Source organism: Nipponia nippon, unplaced genomic scaffold (genome assembly GCF_047370975.1).
Source record: "Nipponia nippon isolate SJK-2023a ecotype South Korea unplaced genomic scaffold, ASM4737097v1 scaffold_19, whole genome shotgun sequence".
Classification (NCBI taxonomy): domain Eukaryota; kingdom Metazoa; phylum Chordata; class Aves; order Pelecaniformes; family Threskiornithidae; genus Nipponia; species Nipponia nippon.
The window spans coordinates 4,117,742-4,141,669 of record NW_028262335.1 but is presented as its reverse complement, the minus strand read 5'-3'; the positions used below and the strand labels follow the sequence as shown (position 1 = coordinate 4,141,669).

The following is a 23,928-nucleotide window of genomic DNA, read 5'->3' as shown; positions in this document are numbered from 1 at the left end:
GTGAGATTCTTTTTCCCAACTCCGAGTGAATTGCTTTTTACTTTGATGAAGCTCACCTCTCTTTCAAAGGAACCGCAGCTGAAAGTGACCGTTGCTAATTTTTTATCATCATTTTATAAACATGTTAACCTGAATTCACAAATGCTTTACAGAGTGAATTTCCTTATATTTTGTTTTTCATACTTGATTAACAGTATTTCAAAGACATGGATTTTAAAAAATGTGTATAAGAAGTTACCTCATACAAACTTATACTGGTTTAATGCAGAGCCACCTCTCTTATTTTTATTTGGATTTTGTAGAAATTTGTAACTAATTGATTTGAACTGAGCCAAAATAATTGTTTCCATGCAGGCTATCAGTTTAATTACCACATCTCAAGTTAAACAGGTATAAATGTTTTATACATAAAAGGCCTTAGATTATATAACACAAACACATCTTCTACCTTCTCCCCTTTTTTCAGCACGTACATTCCAGATTTCCTTTGGGAACTGATGTGTCGGACGGCGGGAAAAGAGTCAGTTTCATGTGTGCACTTGGAGGTCTCTTTCCTGTCACGTTTACAACGCAAATCGAGTTTGGAAAACTTGCCTAAAGTAAGCACTTTCTCCCCCAGTTCACTGTTTAATGGACGTTTTCCTTTCAAGATTTGTATTTACAAATATCGTCTTTTGTTTTCCAAAACCTAGGCTTTATGGAGGAAACATTCTACCCTCAAATCATCATCTCCAGGCAAAGGAAAGCTGCTTAAGATGTTACCTGCTTATTGCGCACACATACCTTTACACGGAGATTCTTAATCTTCACCCACCCGAGATTAAGGCAACGCAAATTATGAAATCGATACCAATACAGACAGCAACAACTATTACAGTTTCAATGTTTTTGTTATATTTTTTCTAAACTATTAAAGCAGTATGATTTTAATGTGATTGTTGTTGTTTATGCAATACAAATTCTCTGTTGTTTGATGCTGTGAGTACTTATGCAAATGCCCTATTTTCCTTATAGAAACCCTTCCTTTGACACCTCTTGTGAGTAAAGAAAATATTTGAGTGTTTGCAAGCTGAGGATCCATTTATATTTAAGGCTCCATTACTGATCAGGAGGCAAAGAGTGTCCTTAAGGTAGATATAAATTACAGTTATATTAATTTTAAGGCCTTTAGTCTCTGTCCTAGTGATGTAGCAGAAGAGCTGTCGAATAAAGGAGATTCTTCTCTCACAGCAGTTTCGGTTCTTTTCTTTCATTAATCAAAACTTATCCTATATATATATATATATGTTTTCTCTATATATGCACGTCTGAATACCTCTTTGAGGTTTAACACTCCTGCACCTAAGATTCAAACATAAGAAATCAAAAATCATTTTGCAAGCAACTACAACAGGCATTTCCAGAACTTACATCACATAAGTCATGCAATTAAACTCTGATGAAAAAAATAAAAACAAACACACCAAGCAGCCCCTAGTGCTTGCTTTGTCTTTCAAACAATATCGTAAAAAAGCAGGACGTTAAAATGGAAGAACCTCTGACTAAAGCTGTGCCGTAAACATTTTTTTCCTAATGAATTCCACCTCTTTACTCCACTGAATCAGCAGAGCCGGATGGAATTTCTCTCCTCTCTTCCTTCTCTCTGTATAAAAGGATGTACTGCTGATAAAACTAGTAACCCATGAAGATCACTTCCCCGAGGTGAGATGCCTCCTGCCAGCATTTCTGCTCTCAGGGGGTTATAGTCTAACACCCTTTCTCCTCCCCGAGATGCGGTGCCTCGCTCTCTGAGCTGGCCCCTTGAAACCAGCGGGACCTTTGCTATTGTAACACAAGAGCTGGTGCAGGCAGGAAAAACAGAATACGTCTTACAGCAACTAGAAATGTTCATGCACATGCATATTTCTCTTATAAAAAATACAGACCCAGTTCTTCCAAATTTCTAAGCACCTGCAGCTTTGGAAGGCTTCAGCTGGAGTTGCAAGTCTTAAACACCTCTCCAAAACAGCTGCCTGAACCTCGACATTCTCCTCCTCTTTTTCAACCTTACCCTCCACTTATATTTTTCCACACCTGCAAATGATATCCCTTTAAAATCAAACCTTTTATTTCACGTCTGCTGAGATCATATCATTTGATGAAAGGTAACTGGTTTACAGCACGACAAGAGAACAGAAAGGGGCTGTCATTTCCAAAATATTGTTAGGAAAGGCAAAAAGGAAGCAGAAGCAGCATCGCAGCTGGACCATGCAAACCACTAAGGCCCTGGACTAGAAGAGACACACACACGAACACTTGAGCAGTTCCACTGGCTCCAGTTCATTGATGGCTGCAGAAACAGGACTTAGACAGTGAGAAGAAGTAAATTCAAGCTCGTACAAAGTAGGACAACTCCAGCCTCCTGGTGTCTCTTACAATTTTTTTCCTAATGTTTGGATTTTTGTATTTTCTACAGTGTGTAGCAAAACCAAATCTGAAATCAAGATAAATTTTAGAATGTTCCGTGTAATTTATTTGTCACCATTTATTTTTCCCACTGTAGCTCTTTCGGACAGTGACATAACCAGTTTGTTTAAGGCTTTGGTTTTCTTGAACTAGCCCCCTAAACCATTGCATCTGGACTCTAGATACTGCAGAGGGAGCCTGAAATAAATTTAAAATTAAAGTCAGTAAAATGCAACAGAAAGAAAAATTGGAAAAATGTCTTGGTCATATTTTTGTCTTTAAGAATTTTTTCCCTGTTTGTGTAATAAAGAAAAGTTTGGTCTAATCAGTAACATTATTCCTTCCCCTACCTGCTAAAAGGGATTTCAGTTTTTAACTAAGGCTGAGTTTCCTTAATGTGTTTAAATTATTTTCAGTAAAACGTATATTTGGATCGCTTTTTTTTTTTTAACAGTTCACTGTATTATATTACAAAATCAAAGATCTGTCTATAAGAAAAGAATATTATCTTACAAAGCACCTTTCCTCCCCTCATGATAAGGTAAGGTCCATGCCATGGAAATGCAGCCAGCCACCTCTGAAGAGGCGGGAGAAGACAGCATAGTCTGAGCAGCCGGAGGTGGGAACGCAGCTTTGGTCAAAGGCAAAGGGACAGATTCCCACTGCCGAGTGAAATTTCCTCCTGTGCAGGGAGCCAGCTTATCCTTACAGACACCAGTTCAGGGACACTCATAAATTGTAAAATAATAAAAAAAGAGAAGCCCTAATATCTCCTGTGACTATCTGCAGACAACTGCCAGTGCCACTTTACAGTTTGGGGCAAAATCTCGGGGCCTGTCCTATAGGAAAGAAACATGAGTAACCCTGTTTAGTCATTAAAATAAACACCAATTTACACGAGACAGCAGTCACATCTTTCATTCTCAAAAGTGTCCCAAGGAAGAGCTGCGAGGAAACTACAGGGTAGCTCCGGGGTTTTAAGACAAATGAGAAAGACAGCCCAAGCGAGAATCAAAATGACAGTCACCATAGGACGAGGAATCCCAGCCTGCCACTCTGACCGCATCTCCACGCCATCCCTTAACACAGGGCAATGCCAGGCACAAGGCTAAGCACAGCAAAATCATACAGATGGTGGCTTTTAAAACGTTTCTGATTCAGAGGCTAGAACCTGGCAGTCTCACCCTCTACGGATTTGCCACTGTCCAGAGCCTGGAAAGGCTGCTGTCCTTTTCCTGTGCTTCTTCCCAGGCCACACATGAACCTCCTGTCTCCCCCACACCACTGAATGTACTGGGGTTCTCTTCTCTGCACCAGATTGCTTCCCCCAGCTCCAAACCTGCCACAGGTAAAAAAGGGACAACAAATTTGGTCAGGGTGTAGCAGCTTGCCATAACAGCAAAGCACCGAGCAATGCTCTTCTGTAGCTTACATTAAGACCTAGCTCCAGCACGCCATCTCACCCATTTAGCATGAAGAGAGAAGAGATCCCATCAAACAGGAGCTGGGCTGGGCTATGAAATCTGGGATTAGACATCTGGAAAACCCTCTGAGAAAGCAGGCTTGGGAAGGCAGTGGGGGATTTAATATCTTATCCTCCCTGTCTGGTAAACACTTCCAGCCATCTCAGCACACTCACTACGCATCCTCCCAGCCTCAGGTGTGCGACAGGCGTGTAGAGACACAACCTGCCGATGACAGGAAGGAAGGGGGACGTGAGGAGGGGCTAGGAGAGCAGGACAAATGAAACAAGGCAGACGAAGACCAGGAGGCAGGTGACAGGCACAGTGGTGCCAGACAGCAGAAGCAGCAAATTGGAATCAGCAAAGTATCTCAAAGTACTGCAGGAAGCCACATTCCACCTTGAACCAGAGAGCAAACCTGGGAGCCCCAAACTCTGGGTGCAGGTGTGCGGTAAGTCCTCACCTGGGAAGGACTGCTACTAGTTGTACCAAGCAAAACAGTCTCTTTCAGAGACGGAACACAGCCAGTTTTAAACACTAACCTAGCTCTCTAGGTTAGAAAACATTTCCTGTTTGCAGTCCAGAGCTTTCCAGTTTCCTTGAGGATGAACAGTGATGAGTCCAAAACGCTAGGCTGATAACAAAACAGAAAAAGAGAGAAAGCTTGTGGGCCTGAGGGTTCCCACGACTGCCTGAGCTGAGCAGTTCTTCCTGCCCGGAGCCAGGAAGAGTTGCACAGGGAGATCAAACCTGCCCTGCAAAGTCCCAAATCCAAGTCATGCAAATTCCAGCCTTCCTCCAAGCACTGATACCGACACAGGGACTCTGACTTCATCAGATGGATGAAGGAAATGGAAAAAGGAGGGGGGGCCTTACTGCCTACACACACATAACGCACACCCCACCTCAGGCAACAGAGGGGGTGTGAATAATGGAGCAGGTTCAGCAGCCAACAGCGTTCAGGGTCGAGTTAGTAATCCTCTTTTTCCATTTCCGTTTGCTATTTGATGTAATTATAGTTTTTGATTGAAATCCACCCGGAGTGTAACCCCTCTGCTTAATGCACTGCTTAAATCCTTGGGTACACAACCACGCTGCTCCCCAGACTCGCCTGGAATAGGAAACCATTTCAATGCCAAAAATAAGTCTTTGCTTTCTTTGGTAACGCCCTCAGCCTTGGCTCAGCCTCTGCTACACCCACCAAAGGAGAAGGGCAGGGAGTTTAAGAGGGCTGCCTGATACCACCCATGGGCTAGGGGCTTTGTGCTAGAAGTTGAACCTGCAAGGGGGTTTAAAAACTTTTTAAGGCTTTCTTTAATACCCAGACACTAGGAGAGGTTGCACAGCAGTAAGAACACAGGACCTGGAGCCCAGCCTCGACTTTCCCAGTGGATTTGCTGCTATCTGAACCATAAATAGTAACAAGCCGAAGCTCTGTCCTGCCTTCGCGTGGGGTAAACAGTGGTTTCTGTCCTGAAAGGCCTCTTGAAGATAAAACGAATAGATGACATTCATAATCCAAACGAGAGCTGGGAGATCTACCTCTCTGTAAAATCAGATCGCCGGAGCTGGTTTTTCCTCTCCAGCTCACTCTGTACCACTTGGCCAAGAATGCAGGGCAACAGCTAGACCAGTAGGCCAGACACCAAATGAGCATATTAGCAATTACATCCCACAGAAGGAGCAGCCCACAGCAGTGTGACCGGGCTGGCAGCAAAATCACTAATACTTGTGGATAGAAACTGCCTAGGAATAAGCAATGTTTCAGGTGCCCATTAGTCTGCTGGATAGCAGAAGGAAAAGCGTTCTCTAAGGACTTCACACACAAATCACTACCTCAGTCACCCTACAAAAACCTGATGTGGGTTGGGGAGGTATGTAATACATAGACTTTCTCCAAAAAAGCAATCCATCCTATGAGGTGGAGCGAGATCATCTCAGACAATGAACAAAGGTATAATTTCACTCAAGATTCAGAAAAAAATGTTAATTCTCCTATACAGGAGAAACTCAGCATGGTTCCCTTCATGCTAGCATTGCTTGAAGACTGAGGTATGTGCAAGGTGAACATGATTAGAAAACAGCAACTCAAAGCCTTCCCCAGCAGGGGAACGGGACCTCTGCGATCTGAAAAGGGACGTTACAACTCCTGTTCCACACCTCCATTTGCACGAGGAGAATGAAGCCCTCAAAGTTACCCTGTGAGATTTTCAGACCTGTTGCAGAAACTCAGAAAAGTCCAAGAAAGCTGTTAAGCTTTGGATGCTTCTACACCCTGAGACACTTGCCTCCAAGAGGCATGCGGCCAACTCAGCACAAGACCTTTGGAACCAAACATGGCTCTCTGGACTCAATTCTGCACGGCTTGGCCTTTACAGCATCATTTACGTCAAGGCCAAGCAGTGGCAAAACAGCGTGATCAGAACAGCACTGTTATAAACAACTTTACCAAGGTGAAAGGACCAGATAATCTGCCCATCCCTTTCTATTTCACACCAAAGAGGAGTCCTGAGTGAAGGAGGAGGTCGCTGAACCAGCCTCTCGGGCTGGAGGCACCTTCGCTGGCAGCACCGTGACTCAGAGGTGAATCAGAGGCAGGCTGTGCCTGGCTGCCGGACAGGCCAGGCTATAGCAGGAAGATGAAGACAGCAAAGCAACAGAAAGAGAGAAGTACAGGCGACATGGGAAGCGGGGGTGCCCTGGGTTGGAAAGCAAAACCTGCCCAAGGCTTCCACACTTGTGGGAACTCTCTGTCATTGACAGCATCTGTTAATCAGCTGAGCCCCAATTACTCAATTACTGGTGCCTCCTTCACCAGCAGGAACCGTATAGCCAGTATAGAGTTGTGGGGCACAAGGCACAGTGCCCACTGGCACGGCTGCTGCCCTGTTCTGCCCCTTCTTGACGCTCACAACAGCTGAAGCAGCGCATCAGCACAAACCTGCTTTTCAAACAGCTCTCCCCACTCTGCTCCAGCCCTTCCTCTCAGTGGGCCCAGGCAGTCAGTTTTTTCTCTCTCATCAGATATCTCTGTCTCTCTGAAATATTCAGATGATTTGGTTTTGTTCTCTTCTCCCCCACATCAAATCCTCCCCCTGCTTATGGAAGCAGTGGATTTCACCCAGGCACAGGAGGCTAATTTACACCCTTCAGGGTTTAAAATAGCAGTGGCGTAAATGAAAAGTCCAATTTCTTCAAATTTGCATTGTAAAACCATCCTTCAACTTCCTTGAAATAAATTTTACTATTTTATTAGTGCAAACAAAATGGTAATAAAACACTAATACAGCGCCTTGTATCCAGGGGAAGAGCTAAAATTAACATAGACCGAGCAGTGTTTGCTATTACATTCAATTACCTTTTTACTTGAGATTTACATTCTCATCCCCTTAATCTCCATAGTGGTGGCTTTGAAATCGTTCCCCACAGTCATCCCTGCATTTGGAATGGACGGCAGGAAAGCCGCTCACTCACCACCACCGCTCCTGCTGCCAGCACCCCGGTGCCAGCCTCTTCCCTCGAGACCCCTGGGCAAGTTTCCCCAGAGCGCCTCCGGAGAGCCTCAGCAGCAAGTGCATTCACCTTCCTCTGTGAGTCTCAGCCGGGCCTTAATTTCTAAACTCCAGACAAATACACTAGCAGCAAAAATACAGCCCGTGCTCCATAGCTGCCTTCCATCTGGCTCTGGAAACCATTGCTTAATTCTCAGCTACAAGCCGTGTTGCAGGCAAGTTTTATTATCTCCATTGTACAGATACAAAAACTATGGCAGTGACTGAGGACCAAAGTCTGAATGCGGCAGCTCCCAGTGTAAATCTGGGATAGTGTATTTTGTAGTGGAAGTATTCCAGCTTTTGCCTGGGACTCACTGAATTCCGACTCTGCTCTGGAGTTTTTTAACTGGGATCTTGTCCTGCAACCCAGGGATCCCAGATCCACAGGCTTAGCAGTACATTCAGGAAAAGAGCAGCTCCAGGACTGTCTGATGAAACTCAGAGAGAACCTGCACTGAAAAGAAAGGATGCTAAGGATACAAATCCCAGTAAATGCAATACAGGGAATCCACTTCCACAGTATCAGGGGAAAAGTTTTCATTGGCAGCATCTTTGGATGGTTTCTTTTAATATACTAGGCATGTCAGTGATTTTGGCCATTATCGGAAGAACGGCAAGCCCTCGATAAGACACCGCAGGGAAGTGCCGCATTGGTCCAGCTCCAGGCAGTGACTTCAGTTCTCTGCTCTTCTTTCTTCCTTCTCATGTACTGAATGTTGCACACCTCCCCTCTTACAAGCCAAGTCAAAACATTTAACCTTTCTTTGGAGAGCATGGCCAGCACCTGCCTTACAGGTGACATCCACAACTTTGTTCACTAATTTTGATACAATGCTTTGTGATACCCAAATGAGGTAACAGAGATTAATTAAGCACTGTGTAGTATCTTTCTAGCCTGGCCAAGAAAAGACTCAACAGCCTTTCATCCCAGCCTGCTCACTCCCCAGCTATTCCAACATTGCAGAACCACTACAACACTGAACAGAGTCAACAGCTAAGGAGAAGTAAAGGGCAATTTGGGAAGGTACCAGCCAGCATCCTAGGGAAGAGCATCTCCTGAGAGAAACAGGTCGCTTGAGTGTTGCCCAAGCCCAGCCCAGCTGTACTGAGTGTACAACCCATGGACTGAGTGCAAGTGCCTGACAGAGAGAGCTGTCACCACCCATTTGGATGGGAAAACACTTCTAACTGCTCTAACCAAGCTCCAGGCGGCACAGGGCACTACATGGCCCTATCATACCTGGAATAAGCACCAATGAACTGGCTGTAGTGACCCTGCTGAAACCCAGCCCCAGCAGAATCCATTTTGTCCCACATAGCACAAGGTCTCTCTAATTTCTAGTGCCCCTGGGCAGCTATTCCACAACTCCCAATTCTTCTTTTGAAAGAAAAATATTGCAGGTGATTCAGCAAGAGATTCTGTGCCAACAAGAACCTGCTGGTCAGAGAGTTTTCCTGTGACAGGGAGGTCTATGTCCTAGCACTTGGTGGTACTCAGGAGTCCCCCTAGGCAGCATCCCTGACAGCTGCCTTCAAGGTCCTCTTCCTTTTCTCATCAACAAAACTTTCTGGTTTCCGCATTTTAATCCATGACTTGGATGCCGATCCCCTAAATTGCTCATCTGTCTCTCCTCTTGAATAGCATGGTCCTTCATCCTTCCCCTCTAGCCATCTTGATCTTCATGGCTAGAGGGGAAGGATCATGCAAAGTATCAGTCTATAAGATACCCCTAGAATAAATGATAAATCCTCCCCATCCAAATAACAGATGTGTCCCCAAGAAACCTTTCATCTGTCCACCTTCTAGAAGGCAGCACACAAAGGCCCTAGTGCAAACAAAATTATCACAAGACACCTGAGCAAAGCAAAAAACCCCAAACAATAAAGAGTAGGAAGAAGAAACCTGCCCAATAGCACAGGGCTGAGGTTGGTTTCAGCTGGTCTTCTGCCCCTTTTTTCTGTTCTCTTTCCCCTGCTCCCCTGAACAAAAGGAAGTTTGTTGTCAGGCTCAAACATTTCCTGGGCCTTGTCCGAGTGACACCTTGTTTTCTTTTTCTCCCCACCCTGTACAAATAAAGAAAAAACCAACTGGCACCACCTGTGATGAAAGGACAACTAAATGCAGAATTTTATCTTTTCTTTCTTTTCTTCCTCCTCCTTTTTCCTTTTTTCTTGGCCAGAAGTTTTGGGCAAAGGACAAAAGGTATTGTTGGGTAAGCATAATACCAGTGGCTGAGTCACGCTAAGACACTAAAGCGCTGGCTGCTGATGGGGTAAAGTAAGCCAAGCTGCTGCTTCGCTAAATGCAATGAAAATGCCAGCAGCACCACTGCAAGCTCTGCCAGCCCTGAAGCACACGGGGCAACAGAAGACTCTCGTAGTAAGAAAAGGTGCAAAGAAATCAAATAAAATCCTGGTACAAATATCTTCACCTAAGAAATCTCAGGAGGAAAGACTGTCAGGCAGAAGAGGCTGGATGGGCTCCTCCCTGAAGACTGTAAAGGTTGTGAAGGTCATAGTAAAGACAGTTACGATCCTTACTTACGATAAGGGAAGGCTAAGATGCTTTCTTCAGTTCTCCATCCAGGCCTACTTTTTTTGATTTCACGACACAAGTCAGACCCACAGCTGGTCAGTCCTATAAGCAGCCTCCTCCCACCCCAACTGTAAGCTCTTTGAGGCAGGGAGCTCACATTGCTCTCGCAGACCCAAGCACAACCGAACGGGCAGGGGGCTTCCAGGCACTACCACAACGCAGATAATCATCAACCCATTTCTGGCTGCAAATTAAATGGTGCCCCAAGCGGGCACTTGCTCGGAGCACATTCAAAAGCACGCTGTAGACCCTGCAACTCAATGGTGCATTTGGGGGAGCTGGAGCACTGGCTGTTTGTTTATTTTATGATGCACTTTGGTCTCTCTCAGTTGCACTGTTATCCTACACCTGTTCGCTCCCCTTTCTCCAGGCTGATAACAAACAGTATGTTGTGCGGAGTGAGGACCTGGCCTAGCTCTTTTTGTTTTTAATGAGACACATGTATTTGGTTCCAGACTATCAATACTCAGGGTCAGGGAAGAGGCAGAAAATTTCCCTCAATAGGCATAATCAGTTCAGCAGAATGATGTGGAGCAAGGTCCTCATATGGATCTAAAGAGGACAGGCGTCTTTGTTGATCAGCCCTCCCTAGGGCAAATCCTGCTTCCCCCAGTGCAGCACATCTTCTTTTGGAACCCGCACTCACACAGGGTATTACACTGCTGCTACATTTCTTTAATGTAGACATAGGCCTGGCCTCTTTCAACAGTTCTGGCATCTTTTCATGGCAGACCCCATGACACACGGAGGCGGCTGAGAACAAGGAATCATGCTTTTCCAGGAACAGGGAATCCAGATTTTCTGGTTTATAAATTTTCCCATCTGGATTTGTTTTGCTGTTCATAGGGTAGATCACCAGAGATAAGGAAAGAAAAGTAAAGAAATATCAGAGCAGTGGCAGCCCCGACGGGCTCAGATGAATTTCTTGCATGTCACAATCTCCTGTTTGGGCAGAAATTTGAATGCATTTTCCAGCAGCAACATAGATAAACTGGCATCTCCCCCAGGGGCTGTTTCAGTTCTGCTGCTGCCTGAGGGTTCTGCAACGTAGGAACTGAGGAGCTTGGACATGCCCGCTCTCAAGACTGTCTCCATAAGGACATGGTAAATTCTCCGCCACTTGCATGGCAAAAATTAAAATTGGCTGAGATTTCTTAGGGTGAAGCCCATTAGAAGAGCCTATAGACAAGCAGGTTATTACTTGAAACAGCTGCAATGAAAGACTGTGTTGGGAAAATCCTGCACAAGCTCCCAAACGGCATAGGAAGGAATGAGTAGGTCGTCTCCACGTAACAGAACCAGTAGCTTCACCTCTCCTCCACGGCACAGGGCCTGTCAGAGCCTGTTCTCTGGGGGAGAATCCCCCGGGATCGCAGCCAGATGGTCTGGGAACAGATCTCCCAAGCCCTACCATGCTGTCCCTGTGCTCTCAGGTAAGACCAGGCCCTACAGGACCTGCTGGAGCCACTCTTCCCACCTCTGCAGCCTACTCCCAAGGCTCTGAACTGGCTTCTGATGCCACTGGCTGTCCAGGTACAGAAAGTCACCTGCGGACTAGAGCAGATATGGGCCTGGACCCTAAAGATCAACGTAGGTAAGAGCAGCCTGAGGAGTAGAGCCAAGGGGCCAGGGGCTGCGACGCTGTGTACGTTTGTCCTCCCCTGCTGCCCCTAAGCCAGGCTGCTGAATTTACACAGCAAGGACAACTTGGTAAAGACAGCGCGGCGGCTGTCAGCTGGGAGCCTCTGCACACTAAGCTCCTGGTTAAATGTTTTCATCAAAACCAGAGCGAGAAAGTGCAGAGCAAACACCACCAATTAGAGGCTGGGATGAAGCGTTCCTGCCAGCAGATCTGGTGAGAGGGGCATGAGTCACCTTAACCCTTTGGGAGCCAGAGCCAGCACAACTCCACAGGGGAGAGGAGGAAGATGGGAGAGGAAGCCTCTCACAAACCTTTCATTTGCATCCACTCATTTTCATTTATTTGTAGGAAGTTGAATTCAGGAGTGAACACTCACCGTGTTTGGAGCCGTATTATCCCCATAACCTCTGCCCTCGCCCTTCTCATACCTGGAGGAGCCTGAACCAGGCAACCCGCCTGCTCCAGTGAAGATGGTCATGAGCTGGTTTGAACGCCAGACAGCAGCCAGGGCAGGGGCTGCCAGGCGCACGTTGAGGAGGTCTGGGGTTGGCCGTCCCTCAAGCCATCTCTACCTTCCAAGTCCATTCCGGCAAACAGAAAATATCACATCAGTTTTGCTGAAGGCTAAGGTGTCAATGAGAGTAACATGGCAGTATTCCATGCCTCATTCCAAGATAAAAGGATTTGTCTCAGACAAAATGCTTCCCCATCAGAAACACGGTAAAATGCAGCCAGCAGTAAGAGGAGATGTGGGATCAGGATCAGGCAGGTATGCCCCTCTTCCCTTAGACTGCCTCTGCCTAGCTGCTGTTAATTGTCCAATTTCTGAACATATAAGAGGTGATCAAAATTTAACTGCCTACTTAGGCTAAATTCCCTTTGAATGCAAATAACACACTCGTGTGTGTAGCAGGATTCAGTGCCGACAAGCCAAAAGTTCAACTTTCTAGGAGTATCTAACATTGCAACATTACAGGTGTTCAGAGAGACCGGTCCCTTCCGCAGCAACAATCCCTGAAGTCAGAACTATGCTTCTGCTCTCAGTCACTCAAGCAAACACCCACTGATTCCACCTCAGCACAGGACTGAGCAGGCATGGCAGGAAAGGGCCCTGGACTGCGTATGGACCAAATCCTGCCCACCTGCTACATGATCAAGCAGAGGCAGCATTGCTGCAACTGGCGGCATTTTGGGAGCTTTCTCCCCCGCGGCCAAGCTCCCTGTCTTGAGGTGAGGGACAGAAACAGGCACAGGGGCAGTGGACCTGCTGCTATGGAGATCAAGAGGCATTCACCCAAGGCAGGGAATTTAGCGCACAGTAGGGTCATGCGTGGTGCGGTCCAGGATCTGGCCCTCCACAGTTATAAAGCTGGGGCCCCCAGAAGTTGTGAATTTCAAGCATACCACGACTACTGGAGCAGACGGTTTCAGATCCTGCTGAGCCAGCTTGTGGCTGTATTCAAAACTGAGTAAATTTACAGCTGTAAGCTGGGAGTTTATACAACCCGTAACTTGTTAGGGATGGCTGACCAAGCCAGAACGATCGCTCCCCAGCTGACAGGGCTCTTATTGGTTAGACCTTTGAGCGCCTGGTAGATTTTATTATTTTTCTTTCTCTTTTTCTTTTGCATTGGGGGTGGGGGGATAGAAAAGGAAACATCTATTTTTGTTCCTTCCCTCAACAAAGACAAACTGAAATTAAATCTCAGGTTCAATCCACCATGGATTCTTCAGCACATCGGATGGGGACTGTAGCACAGTGACCATCTCCTTGGACAAGGCTGCCATATTTTTCTCACTCTGCGCAGTCTCGCAACGTGAACAGCTCCACAGGATCCAATGTATTACTACCAGAGTTAGCAAGGCTGCTCTCATGCTGGCCCCTTTTGCATGGACACTTCCCTCCCCATTCGTACCAGACCCCACAAACGCTACTCTGCTGCAGCCTGGGCTGCAAGAAAATGTGGCCTGAGTTTGGTGCACCAAATACAGTGCCCTGCAAAGACCTTCCTTCCATCTCCCTTACAAGGATAAACAGCTGGAGCAGTATCAGACCTGAAGTCATCTGAACCTGGATTCACAAACAGCAACACAAGAAGTCTGCCAAGTAACGGGCAGGCAGCAGGCAGTGAGCGTAAAGCAGGACTCCAGGAGCCCTCTGATGGGAACAAAATCAGCATCGTTCACTGTGCCTGCAAGTGTGAAAGCTATCCAGTCCGAGGAAAGCACAGGGCTTGCCTGCATGTAACAGCCTCAACCTAAAATCCCCTGGTTTTATTACAGCATGGTCCCAGCTCTTCTGTGGAAGGCATTTTCAGCAGGAAACCCAAACACGAAGGGCTAGGGGGCTCTCCTGGAACTCACTTTTCTGTGTGACCACAGACAAGACAAGGACAGTCACACCAGCTTCAACAACAGACACATTCATGAATATGAGGTGCTCAAGAATGATGATAGGGACATATACCTACCTCAGTCATTACACAGCTGCCGGCACTCCATTCACTGCCCTGGGAGGATGCAGTTTTCCTAGGACATGGCTAAGGAGCATTAACAGGTCTCCCCTTTACCCTCCACTCCATCCTGAATACGTAACAGCCCAGAACATCAATAGTTTACATGAGTTAAAGAGCCAGCTGAGACTTTAGGGACTCACTCAGGCAGGATAAAACACTCTTTAGCATCCAGCCACCATGTAAGAAAATTAAGTAAATGGGGCCCTTTAGTGAAGTCTTAAACAGGAGACCAAAAAACGGGAAATTTCCTCTCTCCCTGCTCTGTGAGCAGGGATCACACCGCCTGCTGCCGCTCCCACAGTTTAAAATACTTAAGTCCTCCAAGGTGCAGCTTAATTTTCTTTTTTAAAAAAGAAAAGTGTCAGTCTAATTAGATAAATCCTCCAAGCACGTGGCCTGGAGTTCGTCATGGAAATTAACCTCCTTGAAAGATCACAGTGACTGAAATAAGAAACTGTGTGTTTTGGCATAGTGCAGTGAAATGGGAGATGCAGGCTGCATTTCATACACCTTCCCTTTCATAAACCTGCCACGTTTCATATCTGCCCTACTGGCCCTTAGCTTGGCACCAAGACTTTATCTCCGAATGCCTGTTTGCAAATCGCTACTGAGAGGTTACAATAACCCCTGGGAGAGATTTTGCTGGCTCACCAGTGTGAAAGGACACTGCTCCCCTGGTATAAAGCTGGGCCAGCCTGAGGCACTGGTGGAGGGAGGGGCTCGTCACCAGCAGCCCTACAGAGAGGATGTTCTGCAGACACAGCCACCATGGGGAGGCAGCCAGGCTGGGAGCTGTTTGCCAGCCTCGGAGCTGTTTTGCCAGCCTCATCATCCAACACGCAGACAAGCGTGATTCTGTGCAGTCCTCGCTCTCACTAGCATGGGGATGGGCTGAGCGGGGCAGGAGGGACATACCTCAAAGCCACAGGCTGTGATCACATAGCTCAATTGCATTTATGCCACCTACATTCATTGTCTTGTTATTTAGAAGGCTCTACCCAGCCCCACTGGGAAAGGGGTAGGGCTGGGAGTCATACTGCTTAGGAATAAAAAGCCCTGGTCCCTTTACTATTGGAAGCAGAAGGAAAACCAGGAAAGAAAAGAATTAGCTTACAAGCAAGAGTCAACTGCCATCCCTACCTTCAAGGCAAAGTCGGGACCAGAACTAGACTATTTCATACTTTCAGGAAATGCTGGCCAGTCAACTTTTCTCCCAGGCCACCGGACAAACTTGTGCTAGGGTCACACTCTCAATGCTTGTTCCACAATGACTACTGCAAGCCTCTCCTGAGTGACATTACACAATGCATTTTAGTATGTAACTGAAATAAGACCCCTTTTGCAGTTCCAATAGTCCTTCCCCATCAAGGGAATATAAGGATTCTCTTTCTAAGCTTTCCAGTTCAAACTGCCCTTTCCAAGGACAGTATCCAAAATGAAAAAGCCCCTGAAAAATCTGTAAAGTTCATCCACTTCCTTCTTTCCCAAGTCTGATGGATGCTGGTATGTGCGACGCTGTGCTGCACTCCCAGCGCTGGGATCAGCCTTGCATGCAGAAGGATCAGGACCAGCCTCAGAGACCAACTCTGAGGTGACTTGTATTGTCATTGAAATGACAAGCCCTATGGCTCAGAATTCGGAAGCAACCTATTTTGTTTCAAAACAGCATCACTGGTGGCAGAATGAAAATAGGATACCTTCTGGAGAGAAAACTACCCCAAAATGCCATGGCAGGCAAGGAGCCAAAGGCCCTAAACAACTGACAGTTCTGCAAACGCAGATGCTGTTCCTACAGCACTTATTACACCCAAGGCCTCTGCAGCTGGACAGCTCTAGAGCTCGCCCCAGGAGCACAGACTCTTGTACCTCCGGGTCCCATTCTAGACCAGCTCAATCACGCGTGAAAGGTATTAGCTGACACCTCATCAACAGCCATTGGACAGAGCGAGCATGAGGGGTTGTGGGCAGATCCCTCAGTACAAGAGCTCATGCCTCCTTGCTACAACTCATTAGCTGTCTCAGGAAAGAGTTCAAAAGATGGACAGTGCACAAAAACTGCATTCGTGTTTCCTACTGCGCCCTCCAGCTCAGGGTTGAGGCATGCTGGAAGGACACTACCAGAGAAACCAGGATGAACTCAGCCCTAATACAGTTTCTTAGTGGTTCTCTGCCAAGTACAGGCAAGCCCCGCAGTTCCATTACTAATAACTTAGTACCTAATAATATTACCAATGTAACACTTAACCTTGAAGCCAAGCACCTGGACCCAGGAAAATCAGCATTTAACAATGAAGTGGAAGTCTTGCATTTGGCTTCTCCTGCCAACTGATCAAAACTCAGCATGCACAACTCCTTCCCACCCGCTCCAAGGTACATGGAGTCATTTAAAAAAAGGTAAAGCTCCTACTTCAGCCAGAAGCTATGGGCTGAACCAGAGAGACAACAGAGACTGCAGGAGGGGGAAAAAAAAAAAATAATCAAGTGCTATTCTACCCCCTCTTTAGGCTCTGGATGCATTAGGCCAATTCCCAATTACAGCAGTCCCTTCTGCCTGCAACTGGACTTGAGAAGAGACCAGAACGAAGGGCCAGTGGGCATCACTGAAGGCTCAGCCATCTTCCATTACACATCAGCACAGTAAGAAGAGCTCTGCCAACCCTGAAATATTTTTTTCCAAAAGGAACACGCACACCCTTTAAAATGGGTATGGTGAAATCTGCCTGGAGAGGGAAGGACCCAGCAACACAGGCAGGTTCCCAACTCTTTTATCATCAGAGCAAGCAGCCTAGCCCCTAAATTCACTTCATCGGTGTCCTCTTTCTTACCGCTACACAGGCTGAAATCCTCCAACGCAATTGCAAACGCACTGCCGAGGAGGTAGCGCGATATCTGAATCCACAACGGATTCAAAGACATCTCCATGTTTTGCTGTCAGCCTGAAGTTTGAATAAAGGAGCCCACCAGAAAGAGTGAATGAACGTCTCTGGCAGCTGCCTTGCAGAGCCATGCCTATACTTTAAGCCACCTAGTGTCCGAGCTGCGCATGGGTGCATCCTCCCCTTGCACGGAAAGGTGCGGGGAGGCAGATGCTTTAGGAAATTCAGGCAAAGAGAAGGAGTTGTGACATCCAACAAGACTGAAACGGAAAGGAGCTAAGAACAGGGTGCACAGGTTGAGAAGCAAGCGAGGTCGCACCCCGAGCTGAGGAAGCAGGCACCAAACTGAGGGCATGGCAAAGCGCCCAGCCCATACCCCACCCCGGGGCACTGTTCCCCCTCGGGGAGCAAGACCCTTTAGCACAGGTGGAAGAAGGGAGGACAGCAGACTTGTTCCTCAAACCAAAGTCTGTCGGAAAACATCACCATTAGAGGCCAATATTTCAGCCCCAAGGTCCAGCTGTGTTGCTTACCATCTCTGGGATGCAAACTTGGAGACAACTTTCCCCAGCACAGGCCTGTGGATCGAAACCGAAGTGCCCTGGAGCCACAAGCCCTACTAGCCCATGCCCACTCCCTTAAAAACCACTTTCATCCACGTCTCTTCTCCTGCCCCCACAGCAGCCCCCTCCTCCTCGCTCTCTTTCTCTGTGTCCTCGAGACTCCTCTCACCTTGAGGAGTGTTAGGATTACCCAGCATTTACACTCAATGCTCCTCTTTATTCCTTAAGACTTATTAAGAATGATAATGAGCTCCAAAGCAGTGACACGTCTCTCTCTCTCCCCCTCTGTCGCGCGCTCTCTCTCTCTCTCTCTACGTGCCTTTTCCGTCAAAGGCACACAGGACAAATCCGACCAAAAAAAAAACTGACAATATGGATCAAGGACACATGAGGATTTATATTCTACAAATCCAGCCTTTTTTGTTTTTATTATTTCTACTCAAATTCCACCCTTTCCTCTTCTTACTCGTATTCTCCCCCCTCTACCCAACCCTCTCGGACTTTGAATGAGAAAGAAGAAGAAGAGGGGAAGAAAGCTGCTTGCCTGGAAAACCTCGTTAATGTGGAGCTCTTAAACGGTTGATTAATTTTAGCAAAATTTACGATGCGCTCTTGCTTTTCTTTGAAGCTGCAGTCTTATATACCAAAAGCAAGTTAACTTGAAGATCCCTCTTGCAAGCCCACTGCCCCCTAATTCTTGGATGCCCTATTTCGGTACACAAATATATAGGAGAGAAATACTGTAGCAGAGCAGGGAAGCAGGCGCTCTGCCGGGTGCTCAAAGTGGTTCGATTCAAATCCCTTTAGCACAGCCTAATAATCACAACCTGAAAACTCCCAACTTCTAGCTATTTAACTTCCCATAAAGATTAAAAAAAAATCACTAGTCAATCCTTCAAAAACAAAAGGAAACAGAGACACACAAACACCCATTCCAAGAGAAGTCTCTCCAAGTTACATCTGCTCGTGCCACAGAAACGCCAGGCTCTCGGCTGCATTAGAAACATCAGGTTCTCCCAAAGCCACCTTTAAACCAGCTATGTTTCGCCAGAGGGAAAAACTGAACCTAAGGAAACATAATATACAGATCTATACACATCCTGAACTCTACTTCAATATTTCAGTCGTCTCCCCAGCTTCTTGCTACCCAGTATTTGCTTTTATTCTTTGTCTCCCTCTGCTAGACTCTGTTTTTCTGATATAGACATCAGGAGGTTAAGGGCTCAATTATCAAGTCCGTTGAATCCTCAGCTTCACATTACTTAGGGGGTTCTCTGTTGCTCTTTGAAAACTACACTGCAAAATCTCCTTCCTTCTTGGCTTTTCTTTTCCCTAACTTGTAGTGTCTATTTCCGACACACCCCTATGTGTGAACCCACAAATCTATTTGGGGTAAACGGAGAGAAACCGTGAATTGGTTTGGGAGACAGAAACATTAATAAAAATAACCCTAAGAGTGCCTAGCCAGACTGAACCTGAAGCATTCGCGATCTTGAAACCTAAAGTAACATCCACATGGAATTTACAAAATATGATTCGAGTGGTTCTAATTAGCCCCAGTCTGTGGAAAAATTGGAAGGAAGCGGCTCTTTGATTAATGTTACAAACCAGAAAGGAAACAGATTTTAAAAGTTAAAGTAGCAGCACTGTGGAATACAGAATCATTACCAGCATACATTTACGATACCTGCTTCAATCAGATGGCTTGGGGTTTTGTTTTTAGGGTTTTTTTCCTTTTTACTTTAAGAAAAAAAGGAAGACAGGATGCAAGTAAAAGCTTTTGTTTATGGAAGTGTGCGGCGCCTTTATCTCCCAAGGAATTTATATAGCTGGGCTGTGTATAAATCCTTCTGGAAATGAAATTAGCAAAAACAAAACAGGGGTGAAGGTGCTGGGGGGGGGAATCACCACCTCAGTAAATCATAGTGGATAACCAGCCCCTGGCTTGGACAGATAGCAAATTCAGCTTTAATAGGAAGAAACAGAGTTGGAAAGGGAAAGGACAAGATTCATACCTGCGGCAAACTCTTTGCAAAAATGGGGGGCTATTTTTAATCAGCTTTTGAAAGTCACTGTGCAAGTTTGCTTGGGCTTGAAAAGAAAAAGGAAATAAGTTTTTTTTCCCAGCTAGCTTGATTGTTTTGGGTGGAGCTCAAGCATGTGTGTATATATGCTGTATATAAAAATGAATTACTAATTCTTTCCTGGAAACTGTTTGAATTACAATCTGCAAGATACAAAAACACACCTTTATTTTAAGACTGATTTTAATACAGATAGAAGGGGGGGGGGGGGGATAGTGAGGGAAACATTTTTTCCCAGTACACAGCAAAACCCTTAAGCAAGAATAATACCTCCCCACACATATACACAGAGACACACGCACACACTTTGCTCAGCTGTACAACCACCAACTGAACTCCTGCTTTCAGTGGCTTTTCCCTGTACCAAGGCTTCGCTCTGAAACTGCAAGAATGACAACGTCATGTGTGTGGAAAGCTGACACTTGGAGCTTTTAAAAAGAAATGAGGAAAAATAAGCTGTTGACTTCTTGGTTAAAGTATTTTCTTGTTCTAACTCATGTTCTTATGTCACTGGGCTAAAAAAAAAAGAGAGAGAGGGAGAGAGAGAGATATGACTTTCCTTGAATGATCTGTTTAACCTAAGCCAGAGGAAAAAAAAAGAAGTCATTAATTACTTATGTGAGCTATTGCTTCTGAAAGACAATAAACCTGCCTGGTCGCCATGGATATGACATATTTGCTCTGAAAACAACACAATAATTAGCAAAGGGGAAAGATACAAGGAGAATATGCAAACTCCTGAGTTTAAAGCCATAGTGTTTCCTTTTTTCCCCCCCTCCTCTTTTTACTTGTCAGAGTCAATTCTGTTTGCAATTCAAATCAAACAAATAAACAGAATATTTACAAAAAAATTTTAAATGATCCACCACACTGCAACTCACACACACACAGAAAAAAGGAGAAAAATTAACAAGGAAAATAGATAAAGTCCAGTATGGATGGATCATAAACCACCTAGGTGTTTTCCATATACGTGTGTGTGTGTGTGTATATCTACGTGAAATATAAATGTTATAAGGGTCACATGCACTATTTCCTCTAGGACTATTCTTTTATTTTTAAGATCAGTATAGAAGCATACTGAAAGGAAAAATGTCTCTGTTTTAGGGAGCGGAAACATTTTGAAGATACACTAAGAGAAAGTACAACAAGGCTTTTTTTACTGTGTTAAACATGCATTGTGCTGGTAGTATTTTCTTTGCAAACCTTTTAACTTTTCTCCAGAAGATGAGCAAAAAACCCCAATTGGCGTGCACCGTGCGTCAGCCTGATCAACACATCAGCTTACCATGAGTTCTCAAATCTTAAGCATAAAAAAAATTTTCTTCTCTCACCCCAATTACTTTTTATAAAGTGATATTGCACTGAATCACATGTAATAATGCAATGGATAAGTTAAGAAATAATGAAAACTGAGTTATATGCAGGGAGACTTCTTTGAAATAATTTATAAATGTTGCGGGGAAAATGTTTTTTAGATTTCTCTCTCATTAAGATGAGACAAAGACTATTAAAACCTTCTCTAATGCGGTAGCTTTCTGGATTCTGACCTTCCACATTTAGAAACCAAGTAATAAAAACACCCTAACAAGCACTTTATCTTTAGAGATATTTGACTTTGAACTTATTTTAACATTAAAAAGACTTGGGAGGTATAAAAATAACAATATAGTTGCCACAAGTTTCTGTTGTTGTTGTTGTTTTCACTGCTAAAAAAAAAAATCTTTAGAACAAAATAAGCAGATTAAGGAAACATCCCCCTAATTTGACTGGCTCTTTTTCTATTTTTTTTAAACAATAGTTTTTAGCTGGACTCTTTGATCTTGAAAGGGTTCTGCTATCTTGTGTGATGAGGGGGGAAAAATGATCTGTTTTAAATGATGATGCAAAAAAAGGATCAAAGCCCTGACTTTCTGTTAGCCATAATAAGCTCTGTCTTGCACAAAGCTTCAACTTCAGGCTTTAATATATAAAATATACAGGAGCCCAATAAAAGCACTGAAAAGGTACAAAGTCTGAAAACAAAAGGGGACGCTGCTCCTTTAAACGTTTTAGTGCATATGGAGTTTGATTTCTGAAAGAGATCAGTTTAACATCTCCATAGAAACCAGCAACAGATTATCATCAACAGAATAAATAACTAGTCTAATAAATTAAACAGGAGGCATAAGATCTGGAAACTTGATTACTGAAGTTCAACAATATTCCCCCATAAACTCTTCCAAACCACCTTTAGGGTAGCTAACAAGGTGGCAGCGACACAGAAATAAAGGGTAGGTGGGAAGCAGGCAGGACTTCTGGAAATGAGAAGTCCAAAACCTTCGCAAGAAATTATTCCACACTAAGAGTCAGCAAATCAATAGAGGAAATAAATTCATCAATGAAGTTTTGGGAGAGCCAGCTACTCTTCCAGGGAGCCGGCTGCGAGGACCTGCTGTGCTGCGCAGTGCAGCGCGGACAGGAGGGGGCACACAGAAGGTGGACGTGCAGCTCCTGAAAAGTTTCACCTTCCCAGCCCGAAAGGGCAGGAGGGCTCGGCTCGATCGATCAAAACCGCCGTGATTCAGAGCAGCCTCCAGCCGCAACCCACCCCTAAAAGTTTGCCGAAGAAGTTGCCCGCCGCGCAGCCCGCCGGCCCCGCCGCCGGCACCGGGGCGAGCGGCCGCGCCAGCCCCACGCCCGCCCGAGCCTCTTGACAGCTCGCTCGCCGCCCCGGCCCGCCGACGAGCCCCGCTCCTCCTCTGCGCGCCCCCCCCCCCGCTCCGCCAGGACCGGCGCTCCGCACCCAGCGGCGCTCGGGGTCCCGGCCCGGGACCGCTCCTCGCCCTCCCCGCCCGCGCCCCGCGGCCCCCCCGCCGGCCCGGCGCTGAGTGACGGCTCGGACACCTGTTCCCCGTCCCCAGAGCCTCGGACGCGGGCAGCGGCTCCCCCGGGAGCCCCGGCCAGCGCCCCCCGCCCGCCGCCGCCCCGGCCCCGGCCGCCCCCTCCCGCCGCTGCCCCGCCGCGCACGGGGGAAAGGGGGAAAGCGGGCGAGAAGGGGAAGGAGGCGGAGGGGGGAAACTTCCTGGCTCCGGATGGCAAATCAGCTGCGCATTCTGCAAATGCCACCGGGTAAAAATAACCTGCTGCTTCGCCCGGGGGGCCGGGCACCGGCTGCCCCGAGCCGCGCTCCCAGCCGCCGCGGCCCCTGCCCGCCCCGTCCCTGCCGGGGGGCTGCGGCCGTCCCGCTGCGGGCGCAGGGGGAAACGCTGCCGGCCCCGGCCCGGCCACTTTGCAGAAAGTTCCCCGGCACGGCACGGCACGGCTCGCCCCGCCGGCACCCGGCCCTGCCCGCCGAGCGCTCCCGCCGCCGCTCGCCCAACTTTGCTGCCGGCGCCCCCCCCGGTGCTTGCCCCCGGCCGCCCCGGGACCCCCGGGCGGTGCGGCGCGGCGGGGCCGCGGTTACCTGCGCCCGGCGCGGAGCGGGAACACGTGTTCCCCCGTCCCCTGCCCGGGCTCCTGCCAAGTCCTGGAAATTGACGGGCGCCGCCGCGGCCCCGGCTCCGCCGCCGAGCGGACACGGCGCTGCCCCGCCGCCGCCGCCGGCCCCCCGCCGCCGCGGCACCCCCCGCCGCCGCCCGCCTCCCGCGGAGCCGGGCGGCCGCCGGCGGCCCCGCTGCCGGCCGGTGCCCGCCGAGGCTGGGCGCTGCCCCGCGGGAGCCGGACGCGGAGCGCGGCGCGGTGCCCACCTGCCGGGCAGCGCCGCCGGCCGCCCGCCCGCGCAGCGCCCCGGCCCCGGCGCCGCCGAGCCGGGGCTGCCGGCGGCGGGGCCGTGGCCGTGGCCGGGCGGGAGCGGACGGGCTTACCTGCACTTGGGGCTGCTTTGGGTGACTTTCCAAGTCAAGGGAAATGTGTGTGTGTTTGGGATGGAGGCTGCAGCGCGCATGCGCCATCAAACTTGCCCTGATCCCGGATTTTTCCTCCTCGCGCTCCCCTTTGCTTTGATTATTGAATTTTCCTATTTCTAACAGGAGGGCGGGCAGCGCGCAAAACCCGGCCTGGATCCCGCCGCCGCCTGCCCCGGCCCGCGCGGGGAGGGGAAGGGGGGAGCGGCGGGGAGGGAGCGGGCACGGAGCGGACTCGGTCTCCAGGCGGGCAGGGCAGGCAGGCAAGGGAGGGGCGCCTGCAAAACCCGGACCGGATCGCCCTC

The 23,928-nt window shown here is 47.5% G+C and overlaps 1 protein-coding gene across 1 annotated transcript in view; it reads right to left on the bottom strand.

Moving 5' to 3' along the window:
* CASZ1 (castor zinc finger 1) overlaps positions 1-23,708 on the bottom strand; it is a 206,399-nt gene extending 182,691 nt beyond the window's left edge. Inside the window, exon 1 of the mRNA XM_087755152.1 lies at positions 23,585-23,708. The gene's annotated coding sequence lies outside the window, so the exon portion shown is untranslated. The remainder of the gene's footprint in view (positions 1-23,584) is intronic.
* Between the last annotated feature and the right edge of the window lie 220 nt (positions 23,709-23,928).